Below are 21,212 nucleotides of genomic sequence, written 5' to 3' on the forward strand. Positions count from 1 at the left end.
GATCCATCTCAGCCTTTTTATGTAGAAGCGGATGCATCGAATCTTGCCATGGGGGCTGTTCTTTCTCAGAGACATCGAGAGACAGGACAACTTCATCCAGTGGCTTACTATTCTAAAAAAATTTCTATGGCAGAACAAAATTATACGATCTCAGATCGAAAATTATTGGCAATCAAGTTTGCTTTTGAAGAGTGGAGGCATTTTTTAAAAGGAGCAAGACATACAGTGACTGTGTTAACAGACCATAGAAATCTGCTTTTTTTGAAATCAGCCAAGACTCTCACACCAAGGCAGTTAAGATGGTCATTGTTCTTTGCTGATTACGATTTTGTAGTGACATTTAAGCCAGGTAGGCTTAATGGAAAGGCTGATGCTTTATCACGTCAATTTCCTGGATGTGAGATGGAATCAGAAAAGGAGATGATATCCATTATCGATCCATGCTGTTTTATTTCTGCCGGAATACAGAAAATTGAGGATGTTGAGGAAGAAGTTCGAAAGTCCATGTCAATTGCACAAATGGAGGAAAGGGTTTGAAAGGATCCGGTTCGAAAAATTGAGAAAGGATTGCCGTTTTTTGAAAATAAACTTTACTTACCTATTTTGGAATTGAGAGAGAGAGTAATAAGAGACTGTCATGAATCTATGCTGTCCGGACACCCAGGTTTTAGAAAGACGCTAGAATTGGTCAGGAGGAGCTTCTGGTGGGAAAAAATGCGTCAGGACATCTTAAATTTTGTAAAAACCTGTGCTATTTGCGCTCAAATGAAGAATCAAACCGGAAAACCAATCGGGTTGTTGGAGCCGTTGCCTATTCCACCTCGTCCTTGGCATACAATCTCCCTGGACTTCATTACAGATCTTCCTTGTGACAAGGGTTGTACATCTATTCTAGTTGTGGTGGACCTCTTGTCAAAAGAGGCTCACTTTGTTCCAATAGAGTGAGAGGTTACTGCAGACAGTTTGGCCAAAGTCTTTTTGCGAGAAATAGTTAGACTGCATGGTCTTCCTAATCAAATTATCTCAGATAGAGGTCCTCAATTTATTTCTAGATTTTGGAGGGTTTTTTGTAAGGATTTGGGTGTGGAAGTCAGTTTATCATCAGGTTATCATCCGAGACCAATGGACAAGTAGAAAGGGTAAATCAAGAACTGGAGAAGTATTTGAGGTGTTATCTACAGGCAGGGGAAGAATGGGTGGATTTGATTTGGCTTGCCGAATTTGCTTATAATAACTGTGCTAAAGATTCAACTAACATGTCTCCGTTTTACCTTGGAAAAGGTTTTCACCCACGGTTTTTAAGTTTTGAAATTACTGAAGAGTCAGAGAATCCTGGAGTTGAGGTTCGATTAAAAACTATGAGAAAGAATTTGGAAAGAGCAAAAGGGTACTTTTCGATAGTAAACAGAAGTACAAAAGATTTGCAGATCAAAAAAGGAGGTTGGGTCCTAAATATGAGGTTGGTGAATTGGTTTGGCTTTCGACGAGACATTTGAGAATTAAGGGCAAAAACAAATTTACTCCACGTTTTGTAGGTCCATTTAAAGTAGAAAAGGTGATCAATCCAGTGTCAGTACGGTTAAAACTACCTACTTCCTTGAAAATACATCCCACCTTTCACATTAGTCTATTAAAACCTGTGATTCAGGGGACTAGAGTTGTACATCCACCTTCACCAGTTCAGTTAGAGAATTCATCTGAAGAGTTTGTGGTGAAAAGAATTGGAGGGTAAGAGGGAAACTACAATATTTAATAGACTGGGAAGGTTTCGGACCTGAGGAACGTACATGGGAGGATGAGGTGAATGTGCATGCACCACAATTAGTCGCAAAATTTCATAGAAAGTATCCTTCTAAAGTTGGCCCTGGGACAGGGCATTAAGGGGGGGGGGTACTGTCAGGTTTCGTGGGATTTGGATGAATGTGGTGGAATGAGGATATGATTAACATAAAGTATGGTTTGGGCCTTAACTTTCTGTGCAGAGTGTGGAGAGCTTCCCAAGTCAAAATGGAGAATTCCAAAAGGATCAGTGATTGGTCAGAAGTAAAAGAAAGGCATTGTTGGAACATTCTAAACCGCGTTTCATTGTCAGAAGCCCAGCTGGAAGGTCTTATGTTTGAAGCTCTTAAGATTTAGAAAACTTTAGTTAGGCCCTTGTGCCTAAAAATTAGTTATTTGGACCAGGAAAGTGTTGGAGAATTAAGAAGAAACTTAGAAAACGTTCCGGTGAAAGAAAGAAGCAAGCTAAGTGAATTCATTATCTTTTATGGAATTTTATGATTTTCTAGCAGGAGTTAAGTATCAATACCATTAATTAACTTGTTCCTGTTTTTCTTAGTTTTTTTTTTTTAAATAGTAGTTCATTTCGTTCTTTCAAGAATTTATTTTTGAACTTCTAGAACTGTATTTAAATTTATTGAACGGCGTCACATTTTTTGCACCTGGCAAGTTGGAGTGTGGAGGTCTGTTTATCATTTTAGCGTTGTGTGTTTTTTCGGCCGTATAAAAGATTATTGAGTATTGTACCTTTTGACGGTAACAGTGCTTTTCTTAGCGTCGGACTAGCGTTAGAAATCTTACACTATCTGCGCAAGTGACAGTGTGGTAGCCACGCGACTCCGAGGCGTTATGTTTAATTTACTAACATTCTAACCTGGCACGTGATCATCACTGGGCTGCCTCTTCAAGGATTAGTGTCCGGAACTGAGGAATTTCTTCTTTCATGTTTGAACAATTCATATTAAGAAGAGTGGAATACTATTCCTTTACGCATGCGCCCATGCCAGTTTCATTTTTGAACTCAATTCCTTGTTCATGTGCGCTTCCATTTTAGAAGAAGTAAACAATATCTTCACGCATGCGCATATTCTGGTTAAAGGAACTCTTCTTTTATGAGCGATCTTCTTTGCAAGCAAAAGATCCAATTAATGAACACTTTTATACATTCAGGAAACAAACAATTTAAAATTGAATAGCCAGAGTGTCATTCTTGGAATTTGTGTTGAAGCTAGAAACCAATACAAACTACATGTATAATATTTCCAGCGGGTTGTTTGGGTAAAAGACAGTTGAACTGCTTGAAGATAAACTCATTAAACTGAGAGAGATTAGCAGTTTTTTCAAAACCGAATTGAAGAAATTAGTAAGAGCATCTGAGACTCTATTTTTATGTTTTCTTCAGTAGAATTCACACACGTCCTCTACGTTATTCACAGAGGATAATCAGGTATGGTGGCGTGTTTATTTACTTAAATTTATAAAGAGAAGTCAGAGCCAAGGAATTCAAAGGTTAGTGACTAAAGTGAATTTGTTGTTATTTTCACCAACAGGTTGACAGATAAAGAAGCTGAGCAAAACCTGAAGTTTATTATTTTGTCCCATTTTCCCCCTTTCCCTTGGGGGTGCTCTCAACTGAACTGTTTGATACCAGTTAAGAGGTTAGCATCCAAAGGGGACTGCGGGGGTTCAGCAGCTTCCGGGGACAACATCAGATTTGAGAAAGCCTGACACCAACCCAGTCGTTCATTACGGCTCTTCTGATTTCCTGCTGTTCTGTGTCATCTTTGGTGATGCGTATCCATTCGTCGGAGGGTATGGCAGGATTTATGGTGGCTATGATATCTTCTTCTTGATCCTCAATTTCGACATCCTTATTATCTTGAATGGTAGATAGTCTCGACAGGCAGTCTGCTACTTGATTTAGTGGACCAGGATTGTAACAAATTTGAAGATTGTATTGCATAATGTCTAGAAACCAACGTCTTATCCTTGGTGAGATAAGGTGTGGCAATTTGGATTGTAGAATGTTCACTAAAGGTTTGTGATCAGTCTTTAGGAGGATCGGTAGACCCCATACTAAAATGTTGTAGGGCCCACTTGACAGCCAGAGCTTCTCTCTCGATGGTGGAGTAGTTCAATTCAGCACCTCTTAGTACTCTGGATGCAAATGCGATGGTTACGATGTTACCGTTCTGTTGTTGTTCCAGTACTCCACCAAGGCCGATCTTGCTGGCATCTACCGACACTATCGTTTTGGCTTTATAATCAAACATACTAAGGGCTGGAGCTTGGTTGATATCAGACTTGAGGTTCTCAAATTCGTTCTTACATTCTGTGGACCATTCAAATCTGTTGGATTTCTTCATAAGATTTCTCATGTTTTGTGTTCTGTTGGCATAGTTATTCACGAATTTGGAGTAGTACTCCGTCATTCCTAAAAAACTTTTCAATTGCTCTTTGTTGGTGGGCTCAGCTAAGCTCAGTATCGTGTCAAGGAGTTTTTTCTTGGGACGGATGCCCCAGGCGTCGATGGAATGACCAAGATAGGAGACTTCATTACACTTTATATTGCATTTCTCCAGTTTGAGGGTGAGACCACTTTTTTGAATTATCTGTAATACGCCCATTATTTTGGCGTCGTGCTCTTCTTCAGGTTTTGCTGATATGAGAATGTCGTCCTGGAAACATTGTACTCCATCGAGGCCTCCAAAGAGGTGTGACATGAGTCTCTGGAAGACCGCTGCGGCGGAAGCAAGCCCGAATGGCATTCTGTTGAACATGTATGCTCCCAAAGGTGTGACAAATGAGGTGAGGGCTTTTGAGCTTTCATCTAAGGCAATTTGGTGATATGCTGAGGAGAGGTCTAAGGTGCTGAAATAGCTTGCTGGTTTCATAGTCGATAAGAGTTCAGCTATGTTAGGAAGTGGGTGTCTGTCAACCCATATATTTTTGTTGAGATCTCTCAAGTCAACACACATCCTTATGGAATTGTCGGGTTTCTATACGAGGACGATGGGGGCAAGCCATTCAGAACTCTCTATGGGTTGTATAATGTTCTCATTGCAAAGACGTGTGAGTTCATCTTTAAGTGCTGCTTTAGTCCCAAAGGGGACTCCACATACTCGATGGACCACTGGGACGGCTCTTCTTTTCAATATGATTCTGTGTTGGAAACCTTTGAGCAGACCGATATTTTTGCAAAACACTTTGGGGAATTGCTGAGCCAAATTGGACTTGACGTCAGTGTTGCCTTTGAGCACGCTCAATATAGGAATATCTTCCCCAGGGTGGATTTTCACTTGGAGAGCCGCTTGTTCTTCCCATCCTACTACTGAGGAACCGTCCTTGGCTACAAACAACTTACAGTATGTTTGTCTGTCGTGAAACTTGAGTTTGACCCATGTGTACCCAATTATGTCAATGGGAGTTTTTCCGTACCCTGTGGCTCTCACAGAGGAGTTCCGTAAATCATGGACTTTACCAGAAAGCACTTTTACAAAGGTCTCAAGATCCACCATGGTATATGGGGACCCTGTGTCTACCATAACCTTCAAGGGTATATCATTGACGTACATGTTAACCCATGGACCGCTCGACTCTTGGAAAGAGGTGACCGTGAGGATCTGCACTTGTGGACTTGTCTGGTTGATGGACAACATGCTCTCTGACACTTGGTCATAGTCCACTGCCTTCACAGACCCATGCTTGTTGAGTGGTCGTCTGTTGGAGTTACCGGATCTTCCTGGTCTCCCTCGGATGTTGCGGCAGACTTTGGCGAAATTACCCAATAAACCACATTTGTAGCACTCGACACTGTTAGCAGGGCACACCTTCCCCGCGTCGTGGCGTTTATACCACCCACACTTATGACAGCGTGTGGGGTTTTGATTGTCATATACTGAAACTCTCCCTCTTCTGGAGTTACCTCTGCTTCTTTGAGGTGCACTCCTCACGGCTGCTACCAACGCTCCATCATGTTCAGATTCAGAGAAGCCATCTAAGCCATCTGTGGACTTCACCTCAACACTCTCTTTTATGACCAGTCTCTCCTTCATGCATCGGTCCCCGAATTCCATACTTCTCACTATTTCAGTGGCTTGATCTAGTGAGGGGTTCTTCGTTTGCCACAGTTTTTGTTGTATGCGGGGATCTGCTACATTGAGTACCAACTGGTCTCTCAAATATTCATCTCCAACACCAGTGAAGTCACACGTAGACATGAGCACCCTGAGGGAGGCAATGTAGGCATCAACTGGTTCACCCTTTGCCTGTTTTCGGGAAAAGAACTTGTACCTCTCCAAAACTACGTTTGTTTTGCTGCCAAAAAGCTTGGTGAGTTTTGCCAAGGCTGTGTCAAATTTCCGGTTGCCGTCGCCCTCTGCATGATCTGGCTCGGGAAGTGCCCTGAATATTCTTAGGCCTTCGGCCCCTATGCAGTTCAAGAGGGTCGCTTCCTTGAGATCATCATTGAATTTACCGCCACCAATGGCTCTGAGATATATCTGAAAGCTATCTAGCCATTGCTCCCAGGGGCATGTTGGGGTACCGGGGCAAGGAAGAAACTTGGTGGGGTGTGGCACGTTCTGCATGGTTGGCTGTGAGGAGGGTGTGGGGTATGGTCACTCCCCTTTTCAGTGTCTCCTCTTTGTAATTGCCCAATGTGCTTGAGTGCAGTACCTGATGTTTGAAAATTGTTATATGCACTATGAGTCCTGTGCACAAAGTTCTTTAAGTCACAGAGTCTATAGGGTGCAGTGAAGCCTGTTCTTCTGTGTTTGGCAATGTCTTTCTGTGCTCCTCTCACCGCTTCCTGTGACCTGTGATGGCGCTGTGGTGTGAGGCTATATGTATTTGGGGCTGCTGGGATGGTGGTTATGGCGTCTCATTTGTAAGCAAGTCCCAGACTGGGTTTGAGTCCATCAAAATAGGCAGAGGCTCATAGTTTCGGTAATTCTCCACCCTATGCCAGTCCAGATCTGGAATCCTGTCTATAGCAGGCTTCCTTGTCTCAGTCAAACAGACTTTCTCCCTTTTCTTTTTTTTTTCTTTTTTTTTTAACTGCCCCCTGCAGCCAGTGGGGGCGCTGTGGTGCGCGGCTTGATCTTTGGGGCTCCTTCGATCAGCTGATCAGAAGCTGAGAATCCGCGGCGCGGTTGCCGTGGGAGCTGGTGTGGACAAAATGGCGGCACGTGGGGCACGTTGTGAGGTGCTTTCCTCAAACGGCCGTTGGTGTGAAATCATATGACGCGCGTTGAGCGCTGCAGCTGTTGCGGGCCAAAGTAAAAGAAATGGGTACTTGCTGTGCCGTTCTGGCGAGTCTGTCGGGCGGCCCCTCTCCCTTCTCATTCGGGGCTCGGGAGGGGGGAGGCAGGCGGGAGCGGCAATGTGGAGAGCCGCAGGGGCCGCCTCTGGTGCTGAAGACTGGCGGTTGGGCGAGCAGGGAAGCTCCGGGGGCCGGATGCAGGTCAACGGGGAAAGGGGTTGCCTCGTCGCCAATATAATAAAAGATACCGAGGCTAAGTAAGTTTGGGGAGGGAGCTTTATTATACGGCCCCCGGAGGTGAGGAGAGCGTTGGGAGAATGCGGGTCGCGTTCCTGGTGGAACGTGGGGAAACCGAACATTCCTCACTCCGGGTGGAATTGTGAAAGATGACATCACAACACAGTGTAGCTTTGTTAAGGGATCGGCAGTATAGTGAGCTTTACAGATGTACTGGAGGCTAAAACACAAAGGTTAATTGTAGATAATTGCCAGTCCTGCGGATTAACAGAATGGGTCAGAATGGGTCAGAATGGGTCAGTCAACTAATTTTTGCTTGGATTTCAGACAAAAAAAGAAACTTTCTAGCTATGTGTTATGGGGTCAGCAGTATAATTAGCTAGAACAATTAAAAATGGTTGTGTAGGCTAACACAATGATTCTATACGACTTGCTGCCAGGTGTTCAGGGGCAGATATTACACAATCAACAGTTGTGATGTGTCTACACAAACTATCCTAAAAAGGATTTGTGTAAGGTATACAGGCAGAACACACAGCCAGACCGGTGTGTGTGCCAGATGTGGGCTGCCGTATAATAAGCCATACACGTGTGCCTAGCATAAGGCATTATTCTAGCTTTATGCTAAGGTATTAGGGAATAGACATCAGGATCTGCACACGGCGAGTGGATTAAGACAAGTTATGTGCTAGGAATGTGGGGGACACTTTAAGTATAGAAGGACCAATAGGGGGCAATAACTCACAACTGTTGTGGGTGCTTCACCATTTGAGGCCAATATGTGGCACATTGTAATACATGACAACGCAACACCTTTTCATTGCAGTACGCCACAATTATCAGCTTTTCCAATGTGGTGGTCTTCTGCATACGTGTGTGATGCTCACTTTCATTGTTCTGATTTGCTAGTTCCAAAAATGTGTACATATACATTTTGTCTCACGTGCACCCATTTGTTTCATTTTGTTACGTGAAAGCTCTGAGTAGGTAGAAAAGAGCCTTTTAGCTTATATGGAACTCCAAAACTCACAAACATATCCTTCCACCATTGCAAAAATAGATGCCCCAGACTTGCATGTCAAGAGCACAGCATATATTGGCAATTTCGAGTGTTACTTGTGAACTCAGCCTGGCTACATGTTAACTCTCCGAAGTGAAATGTGTCTTAATTGGCTTAATTTTGGGACCAGGTATACATGCATGTTTAGCAATTTCTTGCCCAGCCAATGTGGGGGACGGGCTGAACACGAAATTAGCCCCGGAAAGTAATCTTTTGGTCCACAGATAGCGTCTGTTGTGAAAATGTCTAAGCCCCCCTAGAACTGCGGCTGCCCCTTAATCCTGTAATAATTCTGCATTCTAAGTGCAATGCAAACTATGTTTTGGACTACAGCCTACAACAAACCCAGCGGGTGCAGCAAGGCATTAACATATAGTCACTCGGTATTACAAGGCTCCACCAGTGGAAGATTAGCGCTTTATAAAGACCGAGTAACACAGTTAAAATATCGATGTAAAACAAATCCCCACACAGCCAGACCACCAAAATGGCAGGCAGTTTCTTCAGCAGGAACCGTTGTCCAAACAAAAGGACTGACCAGGATGTGCCTTTTAAGGGCCATCTGGAACAATGGAGAGAGGTGGGCCTTCCAATCTATCATCTTTTGTCCCCAAGACCCCATGCACTTCATTCGTCCTTCCAATGATTGCCTTTTTAAGCTGGATGCATGGATTACATAGGCTAAAACAAGGCAATCACCTGTCATAGGTGTACAGCTCCAAATGGCCATGGCAATCCGGGCACATCACAAAGCCCTCAGCATCGTGCACTATTATGTCACAGAATCCGCTCTGACTTGGCAGCGGCCTCTGAAACATGCCATATATTATCCCTTACTGTACGTGCTCTATAACATAATCTGTTTTAATTGAGGATCCACCTGCATTTGGTGACTGGAATCATGAGGCCTACGACAAGGAGAGGGGGTGCTTGGTTGAGGAAACAAGAAGCAACCTTGAGAGGAGACTACAGCAAAGACACCCCTCACCCCCTTCCCGGTTCTAGTGTTGTTTTTTATCTGATATGTTTTATGTATATACGCACCTTTCTGTCAATCAGTGGCGTGTCCAGGCGTGGCCTGGAATGGCACGTGCCACCCCCGGAATCTGATTGGCCACCGCAGGTGCCACGGTGCCACCTCATTATCACAAACTATGATCATTATGTCTGTGTGCGCTCGTTCTTCATGCCACGCCTGCATAAGTCAGTGCCACACTTGGGCCACCCGTCAAAAGAGTCTGGACACAAAGCTGCTGTCAATAGTACTTATGAAGCTCTTCCAACTTATGGTCTCTTTTCAAGGGTAAAACCAGTTTTCTATCACGATGCAATGTAAATAAAGAACTGGTTAACAAGCCTAGTGGTCGCTCTAAATTGGCAAACCGATGTATGTGCTGCTTTATGTAAAATAGTATGCGACTGCCAGTACAAGAAACAGGCCCTATGGGTCTTCTCTGCTTTCATTGGACCCATTATTTGTAAAACATACAGTTATTTGTATGAACACAACATTCTATATTTTTTTCAACAATTGGGACTGAGGGGACTGGTTGATGATTACAATGCACGTGGACACTGCCAACCCTCCCGATTCAGGCGGGAGACTCCCAATTTTTCTGTGAAAAATGATGCTATTGTTCATGTTCTCCCGCCTAAAATAATTCCAGACCCAATTAATTCCAATGGGAAACTTTATGTCTCCCGATTTCGCGGACAAAATCTCCCTCCCAGGTGCCTCGGAATGTTGGCATGTACTGCCAGAGGAACATTGTATTTACAAATAGAATAGATGCTAAGTTTTTAAAAATGTCCACCTCTGGATAGCCATAAGGGAGTAATGGAACTGTGGGAGCCGGGCTGAACCCTCAAGCTGTTTCTAAGCGGGCTGATCGGAGCTTCCGTTCCCGACTAGGGGGCCTGCCCTTGGAATGAAGCTGCGTCACGCACAGCAGCGGCGTTTGGTTCAGGTTCAGCAAACAGCCTGCTGGTGGAGTCATGTGGAGGCGGCTGGGCCTAGGTGGGGCTGAAGTGGACAAAGCAAGTGCCGAGTCAAATGACCGCCAATAGCATGGGCCGGTGAGATCACAATCGGTGCCGCTATATATGTGGGCCCCCGGCTGGCCCAAAGCACAGTCACCTGCTGCACCCACCCCTGGGAGGATAACAACCACAAGACATGGCATACCGTAGAGGAAGGAGCAGAAGCCGAAGCTCTCGGAGGAGACGGAGGAGGAGGTCTCCTCGCCGACGCAGGAGGCACAGGGGTTTCCGCAGAAGGAGAGGACACAGAGGTACGTATGTTTCACCATGACGTATTGGGAATTTCTCCCAGTTTTCAGCAAGTGTATTTTAGCAGGAGCTGCTCTTTTCAGTTACCCAATACAACAGAGGACTAATGAGATTTCTTTTCTTTAGGATACCGTCGTCGCCGCCGTCACAGGAGGAGACATTAGATTCCCTGTCAAAACTTCCTGTTGCCGTGCTGTCTGGGTCAAGGCTCCGTGCAGCCAGCGTGAAACTCCCCTACAGTGATCTTCGAAAAACCAAGAGACATTTTTAACAAGATCCAGTATGAAGAACAACAGCATTAAAACACCTACAGCAGGAAAAGTAATGACTAAAATAAAAGCCCTAGCAAACTTTATATATTCGTTTTCTCTTTCCTGTAGACCATGTGGGGGGGGGGGGCTGGGGGGCTGGGCATGGGCAAAGATCTTGATCAGATCAAGCAAGGCTGGTCAGACGGATATTCATGTTCATTCAGGAGTGGCATGCCTGGGAGCAAACACACAAAATATGTAAACATGTAGCATTAACAAAATGGACTTTAATGCAAACAAGTTTGAACTTATGCCGGGGTAATTTGCATTGGAGACATGCAAAGGAAATAGAGGACAACGGATGGCGGAGGTAATGGGACTCAGAGCAAGGGTTCCAAATCCCATGACGATTCCAAGCCTCTGGAAAGGAAGTGGCTTGACTTAGAATCTTATAAGGTAATTTGCATTATAAGGTAATTTGCATTGGAGACATGCAAAGGAAATACAGAGGACAACGGATGGCGGAGGTAATGGGACTCAGAGGAAGGATTCCAAATCCCATGACGATTCCAAGCCTCTGGAAAGGAAGTGGCTTGACTCTTAGTCAGAATCTTATAAGACCTGGAAAGGAAGTGGCTTGAGTCTTAGTCAGAATCAAGCCACTTCCTTTCTAAGGAATCTGGAAAGGAAGTGGCTTGACTCTTTAGTCAGAATCTTATAAGACCTGGAAAGGAAGTGGCTTGACTCTTAGAATCTTATAAGATCCGGAAAGGAAGTGGCCTCTAAGATCTTGTAAGTAAGATCATGTTGGTTCCCACTAGTTCATATAAACTGCGTATATAAGAATAATATATGTTTGTGTGGGAAGGGCTGAGACCAAAGTACCAAGCCTATTTTGGAGGCTACTCTGCCAGGTCCATGTGGAGTCTTTCAAGGACAGTGGGTGACAATGGGTGAGATGAGATACAGGAAATTGGGGGTACAGAAAAGAGTGTGTTTGGAGTTGGGGTGTTGGGAATGATACAATGTTATGGGTAATGGTGAATACAGCAGTGACCAGCTTGCTGTTGGACCAGTGGAGAGACAGGAGGTCAGAGGCTGCTGGGGACAAAGCAGATGCTGAGTCAAATGACAAGGCTTGCATGGCCAGGTGACATCACAATCAGCGTTGCTATAAGAGGCCACCAAGCTTCCAGAAGGCACAAGTCACCTGCCCCGGGCACCAGAGGGATAACCACACAACATGGCATACAGGAGAGCAAGGAGCCGGAGCAGAAGTGTAAGGAGGAGGCGAAGAGGGAGGTCACCCCGCAGGCGAAGAAGGCACATGGCACATGGCAGGAAGAGAAGAAGCCGCAGAGGTAAATCTTTTTAAACCTAGTTTCCCCCTTTGTGAAATTCCACAGATTCATTAGTCCCCGCTTTACATCCCTACTTCTGAACTGTAATATTTCCAATGTATCATTTCTCAATAGAATATCTGTGGGAGATTGGAGCGTGGGCATTGCTTATCAGGGTTTTAGGAACAGTGTGTCAAGGATGCTTGAATCCCACGCTGTGCTCTATCAAGTGCCTCAGTATATCTAAGCCATCCATGCCCACTTTTGTAATGTTTATGTATACATTAGTTTAAATGTGTAGCTTAATCTGGATGGAAACAGGATGAGACCCTTAAAGCATTTATAAGCATCATGCGCAGGCACACAATACAACAGAGAATGAATATTTCTGTCCGTTGCAGCCTACAGATCGCGTCATCGCCACCGACACAGAAGGAGCTACTAGATTCCAGGTTCACGCTTCCTGTTTCCATGCTTCCTGGGTCTGGAAATATCCACACATCTTTGACCTCCAGGCAGTGATTTTGAAAAACAACACGATCAGATCCAGCAATAAACATCTACAACAGGAGAACTAATGGCAAAATAAACTAGAATATGCAAAACATAACTTTTTGTAATTTTTGTGTTTCTTGTATTGAAATTGGAAATGTATAGCTCCAAGTTAGAGCAGATGAAAGCATGTGGGAGCGGGTGTGACATGCACAGGGTCTTGGTGTGTTTCCACGTTTTAATGAAGACTCTTAGGTGCCAAAGAAAGGCTTTAAACATTCCAAGATGGGCTACGCCTAACCTCAAAATAAGTGCCTAACCGAGGTTTGGCAAAACCCAGATTCTTCAGCAAAGAGTAGTAATGTTTTTTGCACTATCAATTTTTATTTTTGTTAAAACTGGAGCTCCCCCTTAAATGTGGTATATTGGAGTTCAAAAACAATGCAAAGCCTGTACTGTCGTAATATGTTCATATGTATATTTTGGTTTTAAACCATCAAATCAGGTAAATTTACAACTGAAAATAAAATCTAAATGGAAAATTGAAGAGAACATGCATAGGACACATGGACAATCTTGGGAGCCTGGCAAGAAGAAAGCATGAAGTTGTTTAAGACTAGGATTTCCTTTCTCACCCTGTAGCTCATTGTGGCCTAAACTCATTGTGATGAGTTAGGAGGGTTGTCACAGGCACCGCTGGTCCAATCAGATATATGCACTCACTTACACAGTAGTTATCCGTTCATCTAGAGGGGCCAACGTTCTGTACTTTTCTCTCTGAAGCAAGGTCTCCACAAATGATCCAAATGCTTATCCAGCCCATGTGTGCCCCGGCTTTAGATCCCTGGATCCCCGTAGCCTGAGCTAGCGCGCCTTCTGACTCTACTTTCCTTTGTTTTCCTATCGCTGATGGTCATGTCCACTTGAGTGTGTGTCAGCGGAGCTGTAGCAGAATCTACTTTATTATTTTTAAACAATTTTTACAAAATTCCAAAGTTCCTAGACAAGATCTTTGTTTTCCACTGTTCTCCACATCACTTCGCATAGGTCACTGATTCCTGTGATTTCATGTCTGTCAAGCTTATCTGTCTAAAGAAGCCAACAACTGCTATCACCCATTTCGTTTTTTCTCCTCGAATCAGGTGAGTCCACCACTCTTGTTTGCCGTAGGTGTAGACATCTTCCATAAGGTGACTTAACCAGGAGTGTCTTTCTCTGTTCAAACCCGGGCACACATCTACTTTACAGTGACCCAATGACTATAAAGTAGGAATTGATAAGGTGATGATCATTCATTTTAAATGCTGAAGGGAGGGAGAGAGCATTGACTACCATAAACAATGTTTAATATCTTATTAGCGCCCAGCATAGGTTAGTCTGGGCATTGGGTAGAATATACATGTTACTACTCAAAGGTATTCTGAATGGGCACTTGTTTCCAAGTGACCTTTAACTTTCCAATTGAATAATAATCCTCATGACGACTTCCATTCTTTACCATTGGCCCTCGGATCAGTGGCGCGTTTTACTCAGTAATGCTGTGATGTCATTTCCGCATCATAACTGAAGTGATAACCTTGCCCACCTAAGGTGGCATCGAAAGTCTGGACTAGATTAGCCCCGAAGCCGAAAAGGACAATTGGAAAAGGGGAAATAAAGGGACACATGTAGAAATAAAATACCCATAGAGGTGACATCAATCCAGGCCGAATGTTTTTATAGGAAGCAACCACACCTCAACCTGCCACTATTTTGTATAGTAATGGAAATACCCATGACACAACACATCTAACCACTGCCCCCTCACCTTTTGCCTACAAACACGCACAGATGGATACGTTTCATGTGGTTCTGCTGATTTCTGCATCATTCCTTGGAGGGAAAAGAGTGATATCCTAGAAGATTGGCAACATTTGTATGTGTATGTAAAAGGATTGATGCACATCTTAAGATTTAGTGAGCTTTACTGTAGGTGCATCAATTGTGTATATATGCCAGACTTTGGAGTGCCCCACTGTTGGTAATTCTCACGCCTGCCCACTGAGGGCAAACATTGAATACTGAGCGAGAGTTGGATCCTGACTGACTTTGAACTACAGGAACCAGAATTCCTTTCCATAACATTTTGCTACTTACCAGCAGGATTGAACATTGCGCACAATAATCAGATCTGCCTCCCTGACAATTGCTGAGGCATGAAAGCATGCTTGGAGTACACTGTGAGCTGATGGCAGCTGGGACCCAGAGTGGCGCCCCAACCACCCCTCTTTTGTCTATACATGCTACTGGAGTCTGGTGCTCCAGAGAGGGAATACTCAGGTTACTTATGACTTCGGAGTACCAAACTGTTGGTAATCCCCCCATGCCGCTTCCGACTGAGGGCAAACATTGAATAATAGGAGCAAGTTGGATGCCCGTTGACTACTCTGAACTACAGGAACCACAACTCCTTGCTGTAACATCCTGGTATTTACCAGTAGAATTCAATATTGCACACCTGAATCAGATCTGCCTCTCTGACAATTGCTGAGGTATGGAAGCGCACTTTGAGGAGAACATCACTGGACTGTGAGCTGATTGCAGCTGGGACCCAGAGTTGCACCCCTACCGCCCCTCTTTTATCAACGCATGTTACTGGAGTCTGGGGCTCCAAAAGGGCTGCATCCAGGTTACCTATGCCTGACCTTGGAGTGGCACACTGTTGGTAATTCCCCCTTCCCACTGAGGACAAAGATTGAATAAGCGAGGAGAGTTGGGCCCTGGCTGCCTCTGAATTACAGGAACCGGAATTCCTTGCTGCAACATCCTGGTACTTACCAGTAGAATTCAACGTTGCACATCTTAATCAGCTCTGCCTCCCTGACTATTGCAGAGGCACGAAAGCGCGCTTGGAGAACATCACTAGACTGTGAGCTGATTGCTGCTGGGACCCAGAGTCGCGCCCCAACGCCCCTCTTTTCTCTATGTATTTATATATAATGCAGTTATTGTCTGTGGCACCACATAGGGGTGCACCTCCCACTAGAGTCCACTCATCCTCTGCACTCGCCCCCCCATTCATGTTTCAAAATGCAGAGAGATGCAGGGACATGTGCTACCTTTACAAAAAATGGCAGAGAAGTGTGCAGCAGCCTCGTGTTACAGGAGGACTGGCTTTAGGAAGAGCAAGGGAGAAGTAGAAGAATGGAAGGAGAGAGGGATGGTGGGGGCAGAACATAGAAGCAATGCCAGGCCATGGATGTGGCTTGAGGAGCCGAGTGCTTGGCACAGTTTGTTTAATACTGGGGTTAAGAGTCTGTTCTGTTTGTTATAGGTTATATATGCCATTTGTTGTCTATTTGATTTGTTAAACGCTTGGTATTGCACGTGCTTTCTGTGTAAATGGAAACATAGGAACATTTTTGGTGCAACATAGTGCTCCACAAGGCAGCCTGTTTAGGAATAGAGCACTAGACATTATGCGATTCTTTTCTTCATTCTGCTCCTTGTAACACAACTTAATATGCTCATGGCATATTGTCCCTAACTTGTGACACCACCCCCACAGTGGCGACAATACAGTGATAGACACATGCAACCTGTTATGTCAAATGGAAGTCTCTTTTAACCACAGATTCAATGCCAGACAGTGCTCTCAATCCACACCCGTAGTCTTGCATTCCTTTCACTGCCTCCACTACCCCACACTCCCTCCATCCCTGTTCTTCTTTCTGAAGCCAGGCTCCGGCCCTCCTCGTTCCTCCCCTGCTGTTGTGCATTTGCCAAGGTAGGACATGTCTCTGCATTCCTCTGCATTTTGCAATGTGAGGGAAGAGAATGAGTGGACTGTGGTGAGAGGCATGCCACTCTGCGGCGCCTGCTCTGCCCTGCCCAAGCTGGGCTCGTGATGGTCAAGGTTTACCTTTGATCCTTTGAGTCCATTACAGACACCCACCTTCATGTCGCTGCTATCTGGACCAATTGTCGTAATTATAGAATAGAATGGAAATGTCTGGGCTCCATCAGTTTCGTGACATCCTTGAGCTTCATCAGAGAGAATGTGTGTGATGTAACCTTGCCAGGGGGCGATGAAGAGTATAATTGTTTCTTGACTTCCATGCCAATGGCAGCATTAAGCTTTCCAGACTTATAGCAGGAGAAAACTAACCCAACAATATGGCACATAAACTACTCAGAGTCTATCATTCTTTGTCAATAATTGGACCTTAAATGATGGAGTACTTTAAAAATGTCCGTCTTGTTCTTTCCCCAGGCTACCAGAGTCAATTTAACTCACACTCCACACCCTGCTTTCCCTGATGCGCTCTTTCCTCATTCTCCTTCTTTCCTGGGATGAAAAGATCACTACACTGTGTAGTTCCTCCTGTTACTCAAACCCCTCTTGGGCGCTCACATCATCTCAAAGGTTTCCAATGGCACATAGGCTCTCGGCTCCCTGGCCTGTTCCTTCTGCCTATCTACGTTATAGTAATATCAGACTCTGCTAGGTCTAAGGCAGACATCAGAGCTCGTGCCTTTTCCTCATTCCAGTCTGTGCCTTTTCCTCATTCTCCCTCTTTCCTGGGATGAAAGGTTCACTGCACTGTCTATGGCCTCCTATTACTCAAACCCTTCTTGGGTGCTTACATCATCTGAAGGGCTTCCAATGGCACATGGCCAGATGGAACAGGCCAGGGAGCCGAGAGCCTATCTACATTCTAGTAATATCAGACTCTGCTAGGTCTAAGGCAGACATCAGAGCTCTTGCTACTTTTCCAGTCTGTGCCTTTTCCTCATTCTCCCTCTTTCCTAGGATGAAAGGTTCACTGCACTTTCTAGGGCCTCCTGTTACTCAAACCCCTCTTGGGCGCTCACATCATCTCAGAGGATTCCAATGGCACATAGGCTCTCTGCTCCCCGGCCTGTTCCTTCCGGCTATCTACATTCTAGTAATATCAGACTCTGCGAGATCTGGAGGCAGACCAGTCTGTGCCTTTTCCTCATTCTCCCTCTTTCCTGGGATGAAAAGGTCACTACACTGTGTAGTTCCTCCTGTTACTCAAACCCCTCTTGGGCGCTTACATCATCTCAAAGGTTTCCAATGGCACATAGGCTCTCGGCTCCCTGGCCTGTTCCTTCCGGCTATCTACATTCTAGTAATATCAGACTCTGCTAGGTCTGGTGGCAGACATCAGAGCTCGTGCTACTTTTCCAGTCCGTGCCTTTTCTTCATATCCTCCCAGACCCTCTTGGACCTCCTCAGTGGCTTAGGATGTCCAGAGGGTAACCTTGGCACATTCTGATTTTTTTATCTGCACTCCATCATAATGTCCGAGGAGAGAACGGATACCTCCACATCTTTTTGTTATTGAAAGCTTACCAATGTGTCATTTCATTCAGTAATGGTGAGGCAAACACAGATGGCCCAGTTAGTGAAACATACTGTAGGTCTCAAAATACCTTTATGACCATATATGGCCAGTCTTACCCAATCCCGTGTCATAGAGAGCAAACAATTGCACCTCCTCAATATAAAACCCTGGGTAAGGCACATTTTCAGCCAGAATGTTTGAGGGTGACTAAGTGGTGGTGTCTCACAGGTCTGCAAAATGCCAAGCACAGGCTACAGAAACCGGAGCAGGAGCTTGACCCATAGAAGTAAGACGCCTTCCAAGAATAAGAATGCCAGGACAAGAGAGATAAGTGAGGCCAACAGCGGAAGTAACAGCAGCCTGGACCAGGAAAGGGGCTGGTTTGGCCCACCGCCTGTTAGCCCACCCCCTGCCTCAAACAAGAACCAGGCCAGGAAAAGGCACCGAAGCCCAAGCGACACCAGAAGCAGGAGCAACATCAGAAGCAGAAGCAACATCAGGGCTAAAAGCACTGCGCGAGCCAGGAGCGCCGTCAGGGCCAAGAGTTCCTATAGGACCAAAAGTCCGGTCCGGGCCAAGAGCAATGTCCGGAGAAAGAGTACCATCAGGAGAAAGAGTGTTTACCGGGGCAAGAGCATATACAGAAGCAAAAGCCTAGCAAGGAAAAGATACCGCGCCCGGAAGAGATACTATGTCCGAAAGAGTCACAGGAGAGGCAGACGCGCTGGGAAAGCAGGTACAATTATCTCAGATGCTTAAAATAGGTTTACTATGAAAGTTAAGTAACATTCTTGATTACTATTGCACACCAATGTCATCATCAGGTGCTGTTGCATACTAATGTAATTGTGTTCCATTACTGGCCACACAATAACATCAGCAGTAAAAACAGCCTGTTCAGTGATGATGATGACATTGGTGTGCAACAGTAATCAAGAATGTTACTTAACTTTCATCATCGAAGCATAACATAAGGAAGTTAAGAGGAAACATTGGTCAGGACTTGGTTACATTGGAAAGTAGACACTCTTAAGGATTCAACTGTTTCCAATGTCTTAATGGTTGTCTTGGGTAATTTTCTCAGAGTCTCAATAGGACAGTGGCATATGCTAAGACTGAGCACATTAGCCATGGTCTATCTCACATCTGTCCAGAATTAGTGGGCTATTCCTCTTGTAGGGTGTGCTTTGGAAGCTGGCTTTTCTTAGCCTCATTGTCCCTGATCTGAAAGGCTGTTTGAGGGGTGCACTGAAAGTCAGCTTGTGAACATTGGAGGTTAGCTGACTTTCGGTGGAAGAGCAAGTCGTTCAGTGGTCTTTGTGCTTGATGGGAAAGGGTGCTTTTGATCAATCTATTAAGGAGGCCCTTTCATCTTAGCCTTTAGAAGACAGGGTAGTTTCCATGGGCTAAAATGGGAGACATTAGCCTTTCCAGATGCAGGATTATGTAGTTATGGGGCACTGCATCAAGCTTTCTTGAACCCCTCCGCCCCCCATTGGGTTTTGCTGATCTAGAATTGATCCCATATTTGCTCAGCTACGAGAGATGGGTGTGGCTTGGAGATAGGAAGGCTGGCAGTCTAGCGGCTTTTGGCGGGGTGTGATATGGATAACCTACGTTGGAGGGAAATTAAGCGGATCCAGCCTACCAGCCTCTCTAATGATTTCCAGGTATGGATGAATGCCAATGCATGTAGGAGTCTGCTGGTTTATAGGGCATCTAAGACTCAGGGCCTGATTCACAGTAGCACTTCATAATGGTGCAATCCTATAGGACAACCTTCTGTGAATCAGGCCCTTGCTATGAAGCATGTGTCATTTGTGGCAGAGCAAAAGCCTGAAAGCTAACAGACTGCAGCCAACCCTGTGCGATTTTACCTCCAAGTGGCATGTAAGGGCCCCGAGATTTTACCTCCAAGTGGCATGTAAGGGCCCCTAGATTACCTCCAAGAAGCAACATGTAAGGGCCCCGAGATTTTACCTCCAAGTGGCATGTAAGGGCCCCGAGATTACCTCCAAGAAGTGGCATGTAAGGGCCCCGAGATTACCTCCAAGAAGTGGCATCTAAGGGCCCCGAGATTTTACCTCCAAGTGGCATGTAAGGGCACCTATCACATACCAGATGAAAATTACACGTGATTAAAATCTGAACAGCAGATGTCTGGTGTACTGCCGGCAGCCTCTGCTCTTGTGTAGGCAGTAACTACTGACATACAAGGTCCGATCTTATAAAGAGTACCTCTCCCAGCAGAAGTCTGCGACCTTTGGCTCCCATCAGTCATAGTCAACATGGTCAACGGTGAGGAGTCATGGAGAGCCAAAGGTTCCTGCCCTGTCTTACGAAATGCAGATAACGTTGGGGGGCGGGGGTCAGCATAGCTCCCAGCACGTACCTATAGGTAATGTGTGACCTGACTTTCATGACCTGTGCATTTTGTTTTTTCTTCCAGTGAGAATTCGCTAGAGTAAGAAGAGGATGGATTAAGAATGGGACATGATTCTGGCGTGATTCTGGATTTCGAAGTTTCTGCGTCATCATGATTTCTTAACATTAAAAAAGTGGGAACAACATCTTTTAGACTGGATTTTGTATTTATTTAACACATGTAACTTAACACATGTAAGGCATCGTACTATTCACACGCCTACGCTTTCTGTAAAAACGGAGGCGTGGACTCGAGGTAAGGAAGTGGACTTGGCACATTGATGTTGGGTCAATATGAGTCAATGCTCCTAACGAGCGTCATTGAACGCCATCGCTCTGAGAGATGTTGTTTTTGCCTGTTGGAGAATGGGACTGGTGTTGTGGGGCTGGTCAGCACTGCTATTGGCATCTTGGGCTCTGAATTCCTGTTCCATATGATTAAAAGACTTGTTAAAACTTGAGTTAATGTCAGTTTTAGGCCAAGGTTTTCTGTAAACGGTGGGCTCAGCAGGGCAGAGCATCTACCGCAAACAGAATCAACTGCCCATAGGGGCCAGGGTGCCCAAGGAAGACCAAACACATCTTGTTTCATCAACACCAAAATGCGTCCAATGATTCAAGGAAAGAAGGGAACGGTCGACTCATCTTTTCAGGGTGGGCAGCCCTACCACTGTGAGGCCGAGTTCAGAGGTAGAAGAGGACAGTTACCTAACCTGCTCAGTTGCT

The 21,212-nt window shown here is 45.1% G+C and overlaps 3 long non-coding RNA genes across 3 annotated transcripts; all 3 read left to right on the plus strand.

Annotated features, from left to right (window-relative positions):
• Positions 1-10,467: 10,467 nt before the first annotated feature.
• On the plus strand, positions 10,468-10,983 carry LOC138568712 (uncharacterized). Its single transcript, XR_011302984.1, has 2 exons — positions 10,468-10,630; positions 10,755-10,983. It is a non-coding gene; the product is annotated as an uncharacterized lncRNA (long non-coding RNA).
• Positions 10,984-12,075: 1,092 nt separating this feature from the next.
• Positions 12,076-12,829, plus strand: LOC138568760 (uncharacterized). The gene is made up of 2 exons (XR_011302985.1): positions 12,076-12,240; positions 12,621-12,829. It is a non-coding gene; the product is annotated as an uncharacterized lncRNA (long non-coding RNA).
• A 5,016-nt stretch (positions 12,830-17,845) lies between these two features.
• LOC138568777 (uncharacterized) lies at positions 17,846-20,632 on the plus strand. The gene is made up of 2 exons (XR_011302987.1): positions 17,846-18,798; positions 20,512-20,632. It is a non-coding gene; the product is annotated as an uncharacterized lncRNA (long non-coding RNA).
• The last annotated feature ends 580 nt before the right edge of the window (positions 20,633-21,212 follow it).

Source organism: Ambystoma mexicanum, chromosome 1p (genome assembly GCF_040938575.1).
Source record: "Ambystoma mexicanum isolate Mex_15411 chromosome 1p, UKY_AmexF1_1, whole genome shotgun sequence".
NCBI lineage: Eukaryota > Metazoa > Chordata > Amphibia > Caudata > Ambystomatidae > Ambystoma > Ambystoma mexicanum.